We start from the raw sequence: 16755 nt of genomic DNA on the forward strand, positions 1-16755 counted from the left end.
AGTTCTTGTCAACTCTTGCCCTTCTCCAGCACGTATTTTTCTAGCATCATCATCTACACTATCCTAGGGACAAACAATAGAACCGGTAACTTCCATAAAATATTTGGGAGCAAATATCAACAAGAGATCCTATCAAGAATCGAACAAGCGAGGATAACACTCATGGACATAAAAACATTTTTTACAACATCACACCTTAGTCAAGAACTCAGAATCCGAACGATAAGATGTTGCGTTTCCTCTGTCTTGCTGTATGGCTTTGAAAGTTATACCATCGACTATGAAACAGAAAAAAATAGATGATTTTGAGACATATACAGAGTGAGTCACCACTAACACGACGGAAGATTACAGCGAAATGGTAAAAGATTTGAAAAAAGTTTAAATTGAATAGTTTGTAAGTTGATAAAAGCTACATTTTAAAATTATTTTTAAATATACAGGGTGTCCCAATAAATGGCGGCGTATCAAAGTTATATTTTTTCTTATGGAACACCCTGTATTTTATAGAATTTTTTAATTTTCCGCAAAAAAATAAGGTATAGTTTCATAAGGCTTCCCTATACCTATGTACAGAGTGTTCTGAGTTATGTTGACTTTTCTTAAAATGTAAAGTTTTAAAAGAAGGCTTATTCTCAAGTTATTTACGAAATTATAAAAACATTACTTTTACATCTAAATAGTTGGATATTGGTTGAATGTATTCCATGATTAATTATTACACATTTGTCTACAGGGTGTTCAAAATTTACAGTTTCATTAGTGGAGTATTCAATATGTCATATGATGCTTATTTTAAATGGAACACCATGTATATTAATAAATAATTATACTTAACAAATTTACCTCTTTCGAATGGTATATGGATGTCCTATACCTAGGTGTCATATTTTTTGCGTAATTTACAATTATTTAAATTCATAATCTGTAAATCGATTTCAAAACAAAAGATGAAGTTAATTAATGTCATTGTATGACATTGTCATTTTATGTCAATACGGTCTGGTAATTAAATTATAATGAATGCATTACATGCTTGATTATTACACATTCATTTACAGGGTGTTCAAAATTTACAGTTTCATTATTGGATTATTCAATGTAACATATGATGGTTATTTTATTAGAACACCATGTATATTAATCAAGGATTATACTAAAAACAGGTTGTTCCTCTTTCGAATGGTGTATAGTATATGTTCTATAACTTGAAGTCATAGTTTTTGCGTAATTTACAATTATTTTCTTAAACGGTACATCGATATTAAAAATATTTATAGTCACCCTCAATTTTTAAACCCATCCATCTTGGCATAGTTGTTGTAGAGTGTAGTTGTAAATAAATATGTAGATATATTTTTATTTGCTGATTTGTAAAATAAATTTTTTCGTTATTATGTAATAATATTAAGAAAATAACTAAATACAAAATGAACCACAACTTACTGTAAGTAAAAAATTATCAGTTATGTAATACATGTTCAAAATGTTTATACAACAAGCGATTTTAAATTATTTGTTTACATTATTTAACATAACTGGTGTTATAGACGCAAAAGCGTTCGAAATTCTTAATTTTATAAAAATATCATCTGAAGTAGTAGGGTAGGAAGTGTAGCATTTACAATATTTTTAATATAACCCCATTTAAAAAAAAATCATCTTGGTCAATCCTGGTGACCTAGGTGGCCAAATATATGGACGGAATCTATCTATCCATTTATTTCTAAATTTTATGTTCAGGTTGTTCTTAACATCACATCAAAAATAAGCAGGAGCTCCGTCCAATTGGAGCCACATGTTTGTTCGCACGCTAAGTGGAAGGTTTTAAGAATGATCCAAAAAACTTGTTTTGAGAAATTTAAAAAAGCTACTCTATTCAGATTTTCGTCAAAAGAATATGGATCGATAACGTACTCGCTCAGAATACTGCTCCAAACATTAACACTTCATCGGTGTTGGCAATCAACAGTAAAATGTTTGTTTACTGTATCATAATAAAATGAATGTAAGCTATGTCTATTAACTAGACGATTATTATGAAAAGTAGGTAGATTCATCTCTACACAATACATTCTTAAAAAAAATCAAGATTTTCTCCAAATTTTTAAGTCTATAAACGAAAAGTTAAACGTTCTTGTTCTGTCTAATGCTGGTGTAGTTGAGTTTTATAAGGATGACAGTGGTTTTTCTGTATTCTACATACACTCGTTTGACTGATTTCCAATTGACTCGAAATTTTTCACGTACTAGTATTTGGGTTTTCCGTAACAGAAAGCAGGACATCAAGTTCGTCATTAAAAATAAATGGTTTATTTTTATTTAACTTTTCGTACCTATATAACACTACCAGTAGCACGGAATCTATCGAGAAATCTCTCAAAAACGTCCTTTTTTGGGTGTCTTCTATCAGGATACCTTTAAGCGTAAACTTTAGAAGCTAAGAGACAATTTTAAAAATATTCCCCAATGAAAAGTAGCACGTCTACTCTTTCATAGATATCGTGATTATTCATTTTTAGGAACAATTAAATTTGAATGTAATTGGCTCTGCCAAAGCCATTTTTAAGTAAAAAAAATTTGAATATCATACACCGATATTTATAGTTTTGATAATTACCAGACCGTACTGTCACAAATTGACAATGTCATACAATGACATTAATTAATTACATCTTTGGTTTTAAAATCGATTTACAGATTAAGAATTTAAATAATTGTAAATTACGCAAAAACTATGACACCTAGGTATAGGACATCCATATACCATTCGAAAGAGGTAAATTTGTTCAGTATAATTATTGGTGTTCCATTTAAAATAAGCATCATATGACATATTGAATACTCCACTAATAAAACTGTAAATTTTTAACACCCTGTAGACAAATGTGTAATAATTAATCATGGAATACATTCAACCAATATCCAACTATTTAGATGTAAAAGTAATGTTTTTATAATTTCGTAAATAACTTGAGAATAAGCCTTCTTTTAAAACCTTACATTTTAAGAAAAGTTAACATAACTCAGAACACTCTGTACATAGGTATAGGGAAGCCTTATGAAACTATACCTTATTTTTTGCGGACAATTAAAAAATTCAATAAAATACAGGGTGTTCCATAAGAAAAAATATAACTTTGATACGCCGCCATTTATTGGGACACCCTGTATATTTAAAAATAATTTTAAAATGTAGCTTTTATCAACTTACAAACTATTCAATTTAAATTGTTTTCAAATCTTTTACCATTTTCCTGTAATTTTCCGTCGCGTTAGTGGTGACTCACCCTGTATATTCAGACGGATGCTGAAAATTTAATGGGTACAAATAGTTACCAACGTTGAGATACTTCGGCGCATGAGTAAACAAAATCAATTATTAAGCGTAATTAAAGAGAGACAAATACAATACTTGGCCATGTGTTGAGAGATAAACGATATGGATCACTGGACACCATATTGGAAGGTAAAGTACAGGGCAAAATATCAGTCGGAGAACGCCATAACTCGTGACTGAAAGACCTGAAGAGATGGTTCGACTGCGACTGATCGTCTGCAGAAAGATTTCATGCAGCAGTTTTCAAAGCTACAATTGCCATTTAGATCGCCAACTTTCGAAATGAGACGGCGCAGTAAGAAGAAGATATCGTTGTTTGATCATTTTGGACGACTACCTTTTTTGAATATTCTTGTTTTTTTGCTGTAATAATACAGTAGAACCCGCTTATTAGAGTACCGGTTATAGGAATATGCCGGTTTATGGAATATAAATTCGAGGTCCCGAAACGTTTCCATTTACTCCTTAATAAATTTATGGGTTTATTGAAATACGTAATAATAAAATAATACCGCTTATTAGAATATTTTTCAGGTCGACGAATAAATTTTTACCTACAATTTCCCAAGAATTTAAATTATGTCTTGTATTATGGTTTCTCGCCAAGGGCCTCGACGGTCTGTAGTGATGTTTTCTATTAGGGTTGTAAGGTAATAAATATTTTATTAGTTTGTTATGAGTACCAATTCAATCGATCGCCGACAAATTCACGTTTTCAGGTCATAAAATAATTTCTTTTGTGTACAAACTCTACATATTGCCACCCACTTGCCTGTTATAAAATTTTTAAGTGGCCCATTCTAATCGTTTGTAATGTTATAAGATAAGACGTTTTCTGAATGACCAAACCAATGTAAATTTTTATAATTTTTATAATTTAGAGCAACAAGTGACTAGTATTTTATGTAATAAAAAAAATAAGCTACAATTATCGATTACTTTTCAAGACTAAATAAGTAATTTTCTTATAATATGTATTTTAATACGAAAATATTTACATAATCTATATTTTGCATAAATTTCATATTAATTACTGTATGCATCCACATATTCATTCATTCATTCAATATACTTAATGTAATTTGGTCTTTTAATAAAAAGTTACGCTATTGTATTATTGACATAAAAAGACCTAAAACCATATGCATACATATTAACATGGTATGTAGGTACTATTATTAATTACGTATATTACGTACCTACACTTATTACGGTCAGCAACCAATGATCGGTTATAAGAATATCCGGGTTATAAGAATATTGTTGCTTGGCATGAAGGCTATTCCAATAAGCAGGTTTGACTGTATAAATATCATTTTCTATTGAGCTCCATTTTTTACAGTTTCTTAATATATCATTTATAGTTTCAAATCGATTCTCTTCGTAATTACTTCCACGAAAATTTTGCACTTTAGGTAGTTTAAAAGATGAGATGTGAGAACTACTTTAAATTATGTAACAAAACCACATGCTCTGTCTATAACCCATTAATTCTATTGGAAAAATGTGCCATACTCCTGTAAATTACTGGAAATCCCATAGTCAACAATAGATATGTTACTTGGAATCTTCTATTGTATAATTATTCAATTAAAGTATGTAGGTGCTTACTAAATTATTACCTAATATCTACGATGTTTGTGAATAAATGAAAAAAAAAATACAATTTCTACTAACGCAAGAATCGACGTTAAACACATCTAACATCACACACATAATAGTGTAGGAAATAGAGGTTGAACCTCGCAAAATGGACACAAGTCCGGTTTTATTTTTTTTTTTCTGGTATATCAAGGGGTGCTTATTATGAGACTAACTTTTTCTTTAAAAAATTCGTCCCGGAACCCCCCTTTTCATCACTTTAAAGAGGGTCATTTGTGGTTTTTGCGAAACGTAGCCCTTCCTGTACGTTTTGCAAAAAATTTACTTAATAGGGGAGTGCATTTAGATTTTGACTTCGGAAAAAATCAAACAAGGTAAAACTTTTTGTAATTTCAATAAGAAATGTTTAATAAACAAAATATCAAAAAGTTCTACTCGAGAAGTGGGTGCTTCATTTTTTATTAAACAAATGAACAGCGAAGTTAGATGTTTTTTTAAATAACTCCGAAAATATAATTTTTAGAAAAAAACTGACTTGACCATTGAAAAATTCAGAAAATTTTACAAAAAAAATCTTATATAAAGATTTTTCTAAAATTAAATCTCTAGCTTCTGTAATTTTTTATTTATAACGCTAAAGTCACCCTTCTCACACACATTGGCGCAATGTAAACTAGCGTTGGAAGAAGTGCACGGTTGAGTTTTTTTAATGTAATTCTTTAACTAATGGATCAAAAGAAATTTTACAAATTGGACATGAAAGAAGATAAAAGAAGCTATCTTATGGTTGTAATAAAAAGAAATAAAATGTATGGACATAAGTACGGTGTGGGCGGAAAATGAGACTTACATGAATTTTGTTTAAAAATGATTTAAAAATGTATAACTAATACAATTTTACTTACAGAACTCTCAAATTTGCACAACTTACCTCTCAATCATCTTACTAAACGATGTTTCATTCAAAAAAAATCTCAAAAATTTAATTCAAATAATACGCTGTCTCAAAAAATGTAATTTTTGAAAACTTCGTAGTTCTACAGAATTCCGACCACTTTTAGACGGTATTACTCAAGTTTTAATAAATCTAATACAATTTTTTTAATATTTTTTTAAAGCCCAGGATGTAGTCTTTAAAAAACACTGAATTATTTTAGATTAGAAATGAAATAAACAATTTCTTTTTGAGAAAACTAAGAAAGATAACAAAAATGTAATACAAAAACCGAAAATTACCAGCTGAAAAAATGTATATACAGAGTGATCAAAACCTTTTTCTGTAAAACTTACCTAAAATTAATTTAATAATAAGCTTCAAAAATAATAAATGTTCAACAAAAAAATTTTTTTTAGCTCTTATACAGTATGTCTGCGTAACTTGGAACCTATTGATAACTTTTTTAATATCAATTTTACGAAAAAAAGTTGTTCTTTATAAAATACTCTGCATCGTATATAACATAAGATGCAACCATCAAATATCAAATTTTGTTAATTTTGTACGAGGTATGTCAAAAAATATGAATTTCACTCAAGAGTAAAGTACCTTTATATTTCACAATATCGAAAATTTTTATAAAGAAAAGTTGTTTGGAATTAAAAACTATGTTCCAATATGTAATTATATCCTTCTAATCGAAAATTTGTTTTTTTAATATTGTTTCAAATTAATTATACCAAACATCATTAAATTTTCACTTATTATTTATGATAACTGATTTATTATTAATTTTATGAAGAAAGTTATTCGTCATAAATAGATGTGCATGGTCTAACACTTAATATGCAAATATAAAATATTATATTTTATCAATATTATACGAGCTATTATGTAAAAAAATTGCATAAAAGTGTAATTGCATATTGACACATCGTTTTTAATTCTGAACAACTTTCCATAATAACAATTTTCAGTATTATGAAAAATATAGGTATTTTACTCCTAACTAAAATTTTTATTTATTGACATATCTTGTACAAAATTGATAAAAATTGATATTTTATTATTGCATTTAAAGTTTTAGAATATGCAGAGCTTTTTACTAAAAATAACTTTTTATTTATGATTCCATTGCAACAATTTTTTGAATATTGAAGAGATAGATTTTGAATAATTGGTTCTTTCTTTCTAATACATTTTAATTTTTAATATTTTTGTGAAAATTATTTGTTTATCTTTTTTTTAAGAATGAAATTCCATATTTGTTTGATTGGATTCTATTTGTTTTTCATTTAAATATCCGCCATTTTTGATCCGCCATTTTGAAATTTAAATTTTTAATCTTTAATTCAGATTCAACAACTTGTTAAAAATAAAGACAATAAATGTTTTAGAAAAATGTTCTTTTTTATGTTCTTTTTAGAAAATCCGCATTTTGGATCCGCCATTTTATAGTTTATAATGTTAACATTTAAGTTAGGTTTATCAAAGCTCTCAAAAATAAATATATGTAGAAATAAATACATTTTGTAAAGAAATTATGATTTTACAACTATTTTTTAAGTTATCCGCCATTTTGGACCTGCCATTTTATAATTTAAATTATCAAAATTTGATTCAGATTCAGCAACCTCTCAAAAATATCCACATATATGTAAACAAGCACGTTTTATAAAAAAAAATCGGATTTTACAACTGCTTTTTAAGGAATTTTAGGAAAAAATCCGCCATTTTGAATCCGCCATTTCGAATTTGCAAATTGTAATGTCAGATTCGGGTTCAGCATAATCAAAACTAAAATAAAAACATTTTTTATCAAAATAAAATGTTGAATTCACCCATATTCTTAACATTATTTATACAAAACAATTGTTATTGTTTAAACAATTAATAAACAATTAGCGGCGAAATTTGTGAGTAGAACTTTTTACTTTAACATATTTATAAACTAACAAAAAAAGTTTTAGAAAAATATAACCTTGTTTGATTTTTTCCGAAACATTGTATCTTCTCGTTCTAATTGCACTCCCCTATAATAGTAAAATGAAGAGGACTATATTTCCTACCATTTATATCCCGACAGCATATGTCTATCACACACAGTTTAGCGGGGGTGGCGGCCCAAAGTTGACAAATTTTTAAAAAAGTTGTTTTAAAAAAAATAATTTTTCCCTAACTGTAATGAAAATTAAGAACAAACCCTGCGGCAATTAATCACAAATAGTGAAATAGTCACAAAGAAAGTGAATTTCTTGGAATCCTTCACACACCATATCCTTTATTAAAATGATTCATATATTATTTTGTGCACGTTCTTATTACCCATGCATGAACACCAACTCTTGTAGCCAAAAAAAAATAAATAAAGGGAGGGGGTTGAAAAAAAAAATATTTTTTTTTGCTTTTTGGCCCATATACAGTATGTCCCTGTAAGTTGTATCCATATGGAAAACTTTTTTATTATTAATTTTACGAAAAAAAGTTATTCTTTATAAAAAGCTCTGCATGGTCCAAAACCTAACATTTAACCATCAAATATAAATTTTTTGAATATTATACGAGGTATGTCAAAAAGTTTGAATTTCACTCAAGAGTAATAAAGTAGCTTTAGTTTTCACAATATTGAAAATTGCTATTATAAAAAGTTGTTTGGAATTAAAAACTGTATTCTATTATGCAATTACATCCTTCTAATTGAAATTTTTTTTTTGAAAAATTATGGATAACTCTTTATTTTTTCAGTTATTTCAATTCTGATAACTCTTGTATTATTAATTTTACGAAAAAAAAGTGATTCTTAATAAAAAGTTCTGGATGGTCTAAAACTTAAAATACAACCATCTTTAATTTCTCAAATAATCTCAAATTTTATCAATTTTATACGAGGTATGTCAAAAAATATAAATTTAGATAAAAGTAAAGTACCTTTATAGTTCAGAATATTTCAATTAGAAGGATGTAATTACATACTGAAACATAGTTTTTAATTCTAAATAACTTTTCATAATAACAATTTTCGATATTGTGAAAAATAAACGTATTTTACTCTTGAGCGAAATTCATATTTTTTGACATACCTCGTATAAAATTGATAAAATTTGAATGGTTGTATTTTAGATTTTAGACCATGCAGAACTTTTTATTAAGAATCACTTTGTTTCGTGAAATTAATAATAAAAGAGTTATCTGAATTAAAATAACCGAAAATAATGTTATCCATAATTTTTCAAAAAAAAAATTATTCAGTTAGAAGGATGTAATTGCATACTAGAATACAGTTTTTAATTCCAAACAACTTTTCATAATAGCAATGTTCAATATTGTGAAAAATAAAGCTACTTTACTCTTAAGTGAAATTCAAACTTTTTGACATACCTCGTATAATATTAAAAAAATTTGATATTTGATGGTTAAATCTTAGGTTTTGGACCATGCAGAGCTTTTTATAAAGAATATCTTTTTTTCCTAAAATTAATAATAAAAAAGTTTTCCATATGGATACAACTTACAGGGACATACTGTAGACATATGCTCCATTAATAGGGTTTTTCATAAATATATATGATTATTGCAACATCCCTGCGGAAACTACCCTATCCTTGAAAATAAACTGCAGAAACTACCCCTATCGCTTGGAGAGCATGTTTTTACGATTTTCTCATTACCTATGCATTTTTTTAAAACAAAACTTACACAGAATCAAATACCACTATTTTCTCTACAAATAAGGTCCTATGCATTTTTTTCGTATAAGCAACAGTTACGGCATAGTGGCGCCGTAAACCTCAGAAATGCTTTTTGTTTTTGTTTTTTTTTCCTCAGCTATTCATTTTATTGATAACGTTCTTATGGAAAATAAAAGAACACACTGTCTGCTACACATTATGACCTATGCATATTTTATTTTCTTTGCACTCTAAAGCCACAGTGGTGGCCCAAAATCAATTTTTGATTATTTTCTTTAATAATTTTCCTTTTTTTTTGGGGTGGTTTCGGGGAAAATATGGGGGTGCATTATACAAATTTGTAAATAAAACCAGTACATGAATAAACGCTGAAAGTTTTTTTACTCTAGCATAGGCGGTTCAGATATTATAAAAAGGGGGTTTTTTAAAATGTAACACCCTGTAATTAAAAGATTTGCAATTGCCCTTAAATGAAACCTATACCAAAAAATCAGCCACTTATTTGTGATTAATTGCCGCAGCGTTTCTTCTTAATTTTCATTACAGTTAGGGAAAAATAATTTTTTTTAAAAACAACTTTTTAAAAATTTGTCAACTTTGGGGCGCCACCCTCGCTAAACGGTGTGTGATAGACATATGCTGTCGGGATATAAATGGTAGGAAATATAGTCCTCTTCATTTTACTATTAAGTAAATTTTTTGCAAAACGTACAGGAAGGGCTACGTTTCGCAAAAACCACAAATTACCCCCTTTAAAGGGGTGAAAAGGGGGTTCCGGGCGAAATTTTTTAATAAAAAGTTAGTCTCATAATAAGCACCCCTTGATATACCAGAAAAAGAAATAAAACCGGACTTGTGTCCATTTTGCGAGGTTCAACCTCTGTTTCCTACACTATAAAAATAACTGACAAAACCCAAAGCATTAAATCAAAAATATATCGGTGCTTAACATCTAGAAGAATTGTGGAAAGACAAAATTAATAAAAAAAAGATAAAAATCGTTTTTATATTTGATGAGAAGAATGTTACGAATTCCATGCATCGTCCTTATGATAAATAATACAATTTTAAATGAGCTAAAGGTTAGCAAAAGGCTTTCCAGCAAAGTCCATTTCCAACAATTAAAACACTTTGGACATAATATTATGAGAGCAGACACAGGAAACAGGGAAAGACTTATTATCCAATGAATGGGGATAATGAAATAAACACATGAGTTGTGTCTGTGAAAAGGCAACAAAGATCATGCATAGCATTGCTAGTCTAGCACAGAAGGAATATAAATTTTCGTTCCGACAGATGAGAATATACCTAAGTACAATACTTGCATCAATTGTCGGGTACGGTTCAAGTATATGGGCACATAGATTAATAAATAAAAAAAATGCAGAAAAATTAAATAGAGCTCAGAGAGGATTTCTTGTAAGAATGACGGGAGCATTTGGAACAACTACAACACAGGCACTCACAGTTTTAACTGGAGTAATGCCAATGCATTTAGAAACACAAAAAAGAGCATGTAATTATTGGCTAAAAAAAGAAAAATATGAAAAAATAATACAAATAATAGGATTAGATATAAGAAATAAAAGAGAATTAAAAGAAATAATAAATAGAAAAAGACAAAATGAATGGGAAAATTCAACAAAATCTAGACGTTTATACAATTTTATACCAATATTAGAAAACATTCCAAATTATTTTAATCCAAAACAAGGTTTAGTACACTTTTTAACAGGACATGGACCGTACCCAACATATTTGGAAAGATTTAACTTAAAAGATGATGCATATTGTGAATGTGGAGAACTAGGTACACCAGAACATATAGTGTTACATTGTGAAAATACTATAGAAAATTAAGAACATGGAGAAATGAGAAGATTAGAAATAATTGAAATAAGAGATATATTACAAAATGAAGAATATTTTGGAATATTAAACAATCTAACAGAAATAATATCTAAAAAACAACAAGAAATTTATAATAATAGAAGAAGACAACAAATAATCCAACCCTGATGAAGTTGAGAAAGATAAAGTTAAAATAAATAAAATAAAATATAAATTCAAAAATAGATATTCACAATTATAATAATAATAATTCAATATAAAATAAATAAATAAAAATAATAATTCAATAAATAATTCATTAAATTAAAAAAAAACTACCAACTCTCTTCTGAAAATAGAGGGACTGTCTTTATAACTTAGAAGGGAGTTGATAGTACCAAAAATATTTTAACAAATATATATTGTTTCTTTAAATTTGTTAAATGTAATTAATAGATTATGGCAAATTATTAATTGTAAAAATAGATTTAGTAGTTTAGTAAAAAATGTGAAAATATAAAAAAAATATCTGTAATCCCATCAGGAAAAAACGACCTGGATTAGTCACTAGAGGCCAGGTCATATGTATGAACAATAAATAAATAAATAAATAAATATCCAATGAATGGTAGAAGGCCGAAGACCACGAGGAAGATTCCCAATAAGATGGATCCACCAAATTACAGAAATATGCAAAAGACATATCTTCTTCTTCTTCAAGTGCCATCTCCGCGACGGAGGTCGGCAATCATCATAGCTATTCGGACTTTGGAGACTGCTGCTCTGAAAAGTTCATTTGATGTACATCCTGGTGGTGGAAGCTGATCTTGATGCTTACAGATCCTTTCTCACTTCTGAAAGAATTATACACCTGCAAAAATCAAGGGAATGTCACCGAAATTACTATTCCGCTGCCTCTCCAAAACGAAATCTTTAAACATCACGACGTGTTCTGAGGGACTAGAATCCTCAAATTGTTTTAGTGATAACAACTTTAGCATGGTTCTGATTAATATTCGTTCTATAAGATACAAAACTGATGAATTATTTTTGTTCCTAGAGGAATTAGGATTTCCACCGGTAGTTGCGGTTACAGAGCACTGGCTTGAAGTCAACGAGCCTTTTTTTGTAGAAAAATACACCACAATTGCTAGGTATGATCGTCCAAGCTCAGCTTACGGAGGCACCCTAATTCTATCTACGAGCAATGATTTTTCTTCGGTAACAAAATATGACTTTCTGCTAAGTGAAGCCTTCTTTGAGTTTTCGTTAATTTACAATAAGAATCTTAATCTTTATATTATTTGCATTTATAGATCACCTAACTCTTCCGTGGAACTATTTTTTCAGAACCTGCTAAATTTGTTAGATGACCTGCCCCATAAAAGTAAAAAAATTTTATGCGGGGACTTTAACATTGATTATGCTGCTGCTAGTGCTACACAAATATCCTTGGTCAACATATTTGAATCGTATGGTCTAACAATGCACGTTGATTCTCCTACAAGGATTACAAAAACTTCATCTACCATAACTGATTATACTGTCTCAGATTTTTCACCTTTTGATGTCCACTCTACAATTATTAATGCTGGACTATCTGATCATGAAGCAGTTTATACGAAGTTTAACATCTTGAGCAAACCCTCCTCGAAAACCCGACGTTTAGGCAGGATTTTTTTCACCCGGAACTTTCGTAATTTCCAAAATTCATGTGCTTTCAGCACATATATTTTCACATTTGCATTTGCACATTTCAAAATAATTTCAGTGCTTTTTTGGATAAGCTTGTCTGTATCTTCAATAAAGCATTTCCTTTAATTGCAATTAAGCCAAAACATCGCAAACCCTGGACTACTAAAGTATCCGAATATCTTCCAAGAATATGCGTTCTCTTCTCTATATCAGGAAATTTACTACCAACGTCTCTATCACTGAATATATCACCAAGTACAGGGCAACCTATCTTAAACTTATAAAATCAGCTAAAAAAGACTACTACCATAACCGTTTGGGAAGCTCAAAAAGTGTTGCACAAGAAACTTGGTCCATAATAAACGATCTTCGAAATAAAACCCACACTGCTAAAACAAATTTCCCTTCCAGACCCTGAAAATCTAAATGAATACTTTGTTAATGTGAGTAAAAATATTACATCAACTATTTTGCCACAACATGATCCCATTGCTTATCTCCCTAATTCAAGAAAGGTCTCGAATTCATTCTTTATAAAACCAGTCGATAAATCTGAACTGATCCAAACAATCAATAATATCAAAAGCAAATCCTCCTGTAGTACTGATGGTCTATCGATAAAAATTTTTTCTAATCTCCCAGAAAATGTGTTAGAAGCCCTCATCTCACTAATTAATGATTCTTTTGAGAAAGGTAAATTTCCAGAGTGCCTGAAGACAGCCATCATTATTCCTCTTCATAAGGGTGGTGAAATATCTAATACCTGCAATTATAGACCTATTGCACTACTACCGGTACTCTCCAAAATTATTGAGAGACTCATAAAAGCCCGACTTATGTCCTTTCTAGTTATAAACAACATTTTATCACAAAATCAGTTCGGCTTTTTAAATAATAAATGCACCACTGATGCCATCTTTTCTGTACTACATGAGGTTTATCAAGCACTGAACAATAATCTTCACACTGCCACCGTTTTTTGTGACTACGCCAAAGCTATTGATTGTGTAAATCATAACATTTTGATAAGAAAATTAAATTTCTACGGAATTCGAGGTATTTCTTTAGATAGGTTCCAATCTTACTTGGATGATAGGAAACAACTGGTTAGAGCAAATGATACAGACTCTAGTCTCCAAAACATTGTATGTGGGGTACCTCAAGGTTCAGTATTGGGTCCTCTACTTTTCCTTATCTTTATTAATGACATCACTAGTTTAAAAATCGATGGAAAAGTCTTTCTTTTTGCTGATGATACCAGTATCACTTGGAGTAACTCAAATATTGCAACTCTTCATGCTACTATAACTTCCGATCTACTTACAATAAAAACTCGTAACTCGTGGTTTGACTCGTAATTTACTCTCGTTTAACGTAGATAAAACAGTAGCATTGTCTTATAAAGGGGTCCTTCAACCCTTTCCTCTTAATAACAGCCAGATCAGTACCGTTGATTCTGTAAAATTTCTTGGTATTTTTTTAGACAGCAACCTTAAATGGTCCCACCATATCGATTTGTTAAGGAAGAAACTATCCTCAGCTTGCTATGCTATAAGGTCTGTTTCGAATTAACTCAATTTAGCATCTTCCAAAATAACATATTTTTCTTTGTTCGAGTCACATCTTCGTTATGGTCTTCCTTTTTGGGGTTCTGGTACAGCTGCCCAATTCGATGTTATTTTCAAATTACAAAAAAGAGCAATTAGATATCTGTTTGGCCTCAGAAGAACAACACATTGCAGAAGTTACTTCAAGGATCACAGAATTTTAACCCTTCCATCTTTGTATATTTTAGAAACTGTTTGCTTAATTCGTAAACATCTACATGTCTTTCCACCAAGACCTAATCATTACTACTTCACGAGAAATTCTACGTTTGACGTCTATACCCCGTCCTCTGAGTTAGTAAAGAAATCTATATTATATTCCGCAAAAAAACTTTACAACCATCTCCCTCTACAACTTAAATCTGCAGCATCTTTCCCCAAATTCCGTAAACTGACAAAAGCCTACCTATCTGAAAGACCATATTATTCAGTAGAAGATTTTCTTAATCAATAACTAAGAAATTACAGTACCCTTTGCACAAGTAGTATTTTTATTATCATTTTTTTATCTATATTTGGGTGTCATATGCAGCAGCTTAACTTTTAAACTTATTAATTACTAGGTAGACTATGCATTTGCAATTTACTTAAATTTTGCAATTGATTACTTCTGTTTAACTTCATTATTATTGTTATTATTGTAAAAATATATTGACGATTTATGTAATTTTAGTAAATTGGATTGTTATTGTTTTGTTTTCTTGACTTTTTATAAGCTTTGTCGATAAAATTGTACAACTTTTCATGACAATAAAGCATATTTCTATTCTATTCTATTCTATCCGTATCATTCTCTCAGTTTGTGCAGCCACGATATTATGCGTCTCCGTATGCTTCTTTTTCCTGGAATCTTTCCCTGCATAATGAATTGGAGCAAGTTGTATCTCTCTCCACGTGTAATATGTCCGAGATATTCCAATTTTCTGGTTTTGATTGTATTTAAGACTTCTTTATTCATTTTTCTCAGAACCTCTTTGTTTGTGACGTGTTCTGTCCATGATATTTTCAGAATTCTTCTGTATACCCACATCTCGAATGATTCCAGTTTTTTCATTGATGCCGCATTCAAGGTCCAAGCTTCCATTCCGTAAAACAGAGTCGAGAAAACGTAGCACCTAGCCAACCTTACTCTTAGCTCAAACCATAGATCTCTTGTTCCGAGCACTTTTCTCATTTTGTTAAAATTCGCCCTAGCCTTTTATATTCTAATTTTAATCTCATGGAAGTAATCATTTGTGGAGTTAATCATTGTTCCAAGATATGCATATTGGTCTACTCGTTCGACATTGGTTCCGTGTATGAGGAGATTCTCGTTATTTCTTTGAGTTTTAGACATTCTTATAAATTTTGTCTTCTTGATGTTCATTGTTAGACCGTATTCTTGGCTATATATCGCTTGTCTGTTAAGCAGTCTCTGAAGATCTTCAATATTTTCGGCTAAGACGTCAGTGTCATCCGCATATCTAATGTTGTTAATAGGAACTCCGTTCACCTTTATTCCAGCTGCTTCACCCTCAAGAGGATGAGGGATTTCCGTGTTAGGATCTCTTCCGAGTAGGAATTAAAGAGAACTTGCGACAGTACGCATCCCTGTCTCACCCCACGTCTAATTTCAATTTCCTCTGACAACTGTTCGTCAACACGTACTTTTGCTCGCTGCTTATAGTATAAATTAGATATGATCCTGAGGTCATTGTGTTCTATCTTCTTTAATTTCAGGACATTCATTAATTGTTCATGGCGTACTTTATCGAAAGCTTTATTATAGTAAATAAAACAGACATATATAACTTGATTGACGTCTAGGCACCTTTGTATTAGGATACTAAGTGAGAAAAGAGCTTTACGCGTTCCTAGGCCTTTGCGAAACTCAAATTGTGTATCATTAATATTTATGTCCAGTTTTTGATATATGTATTCGGTTAGGGATGACTTTCAGTGGCAACTTCAGCACATAAGACATCAAGCTGATGGTGCGGTAATCGATCGACGTTAACCATTCTTTGGGTAATACGCCTGAGCTATAAATTTTGTTCAAAAGTATAACTAGAA

General features: G+C 30.0%; 2 protein-coding genes across 2 annotated transcripts in view; both read right to left on the minus strand.

The window, feature by feature from the left end:
* The window catches only part of LOC114326594 (uncharacterized), a 363687-nt gene that overhangs the window by 43540 nt on the left and 303392 nt on the right, over positions 1 to 16755 (minus strand). The gene's annotated exons all lie outside the window — the stretch shown is intronic.
* Positions 1 to 16755, minus strand: part of LOC114326596 (uncharacterized) — a 79752-nt gene that overhangs the window by 1941 nt on the left and 61056 nt on the right. The window lies entirely within an intron of this gene.

Source organism: Diabrotica virgifera, chromosome 3, assembly GCF_917563875.1.
Source record: "Diabrotica virgifera virgifera chromosome 3, PGI_DIABVI_V3a".
Classification (NCBI taxonomy): Eukaryota; Metazoa; Arthropoda; class Insecta; order Coleoptera; family Chrysomelidae; genus Diabrotica; species Diabrotica virgifera.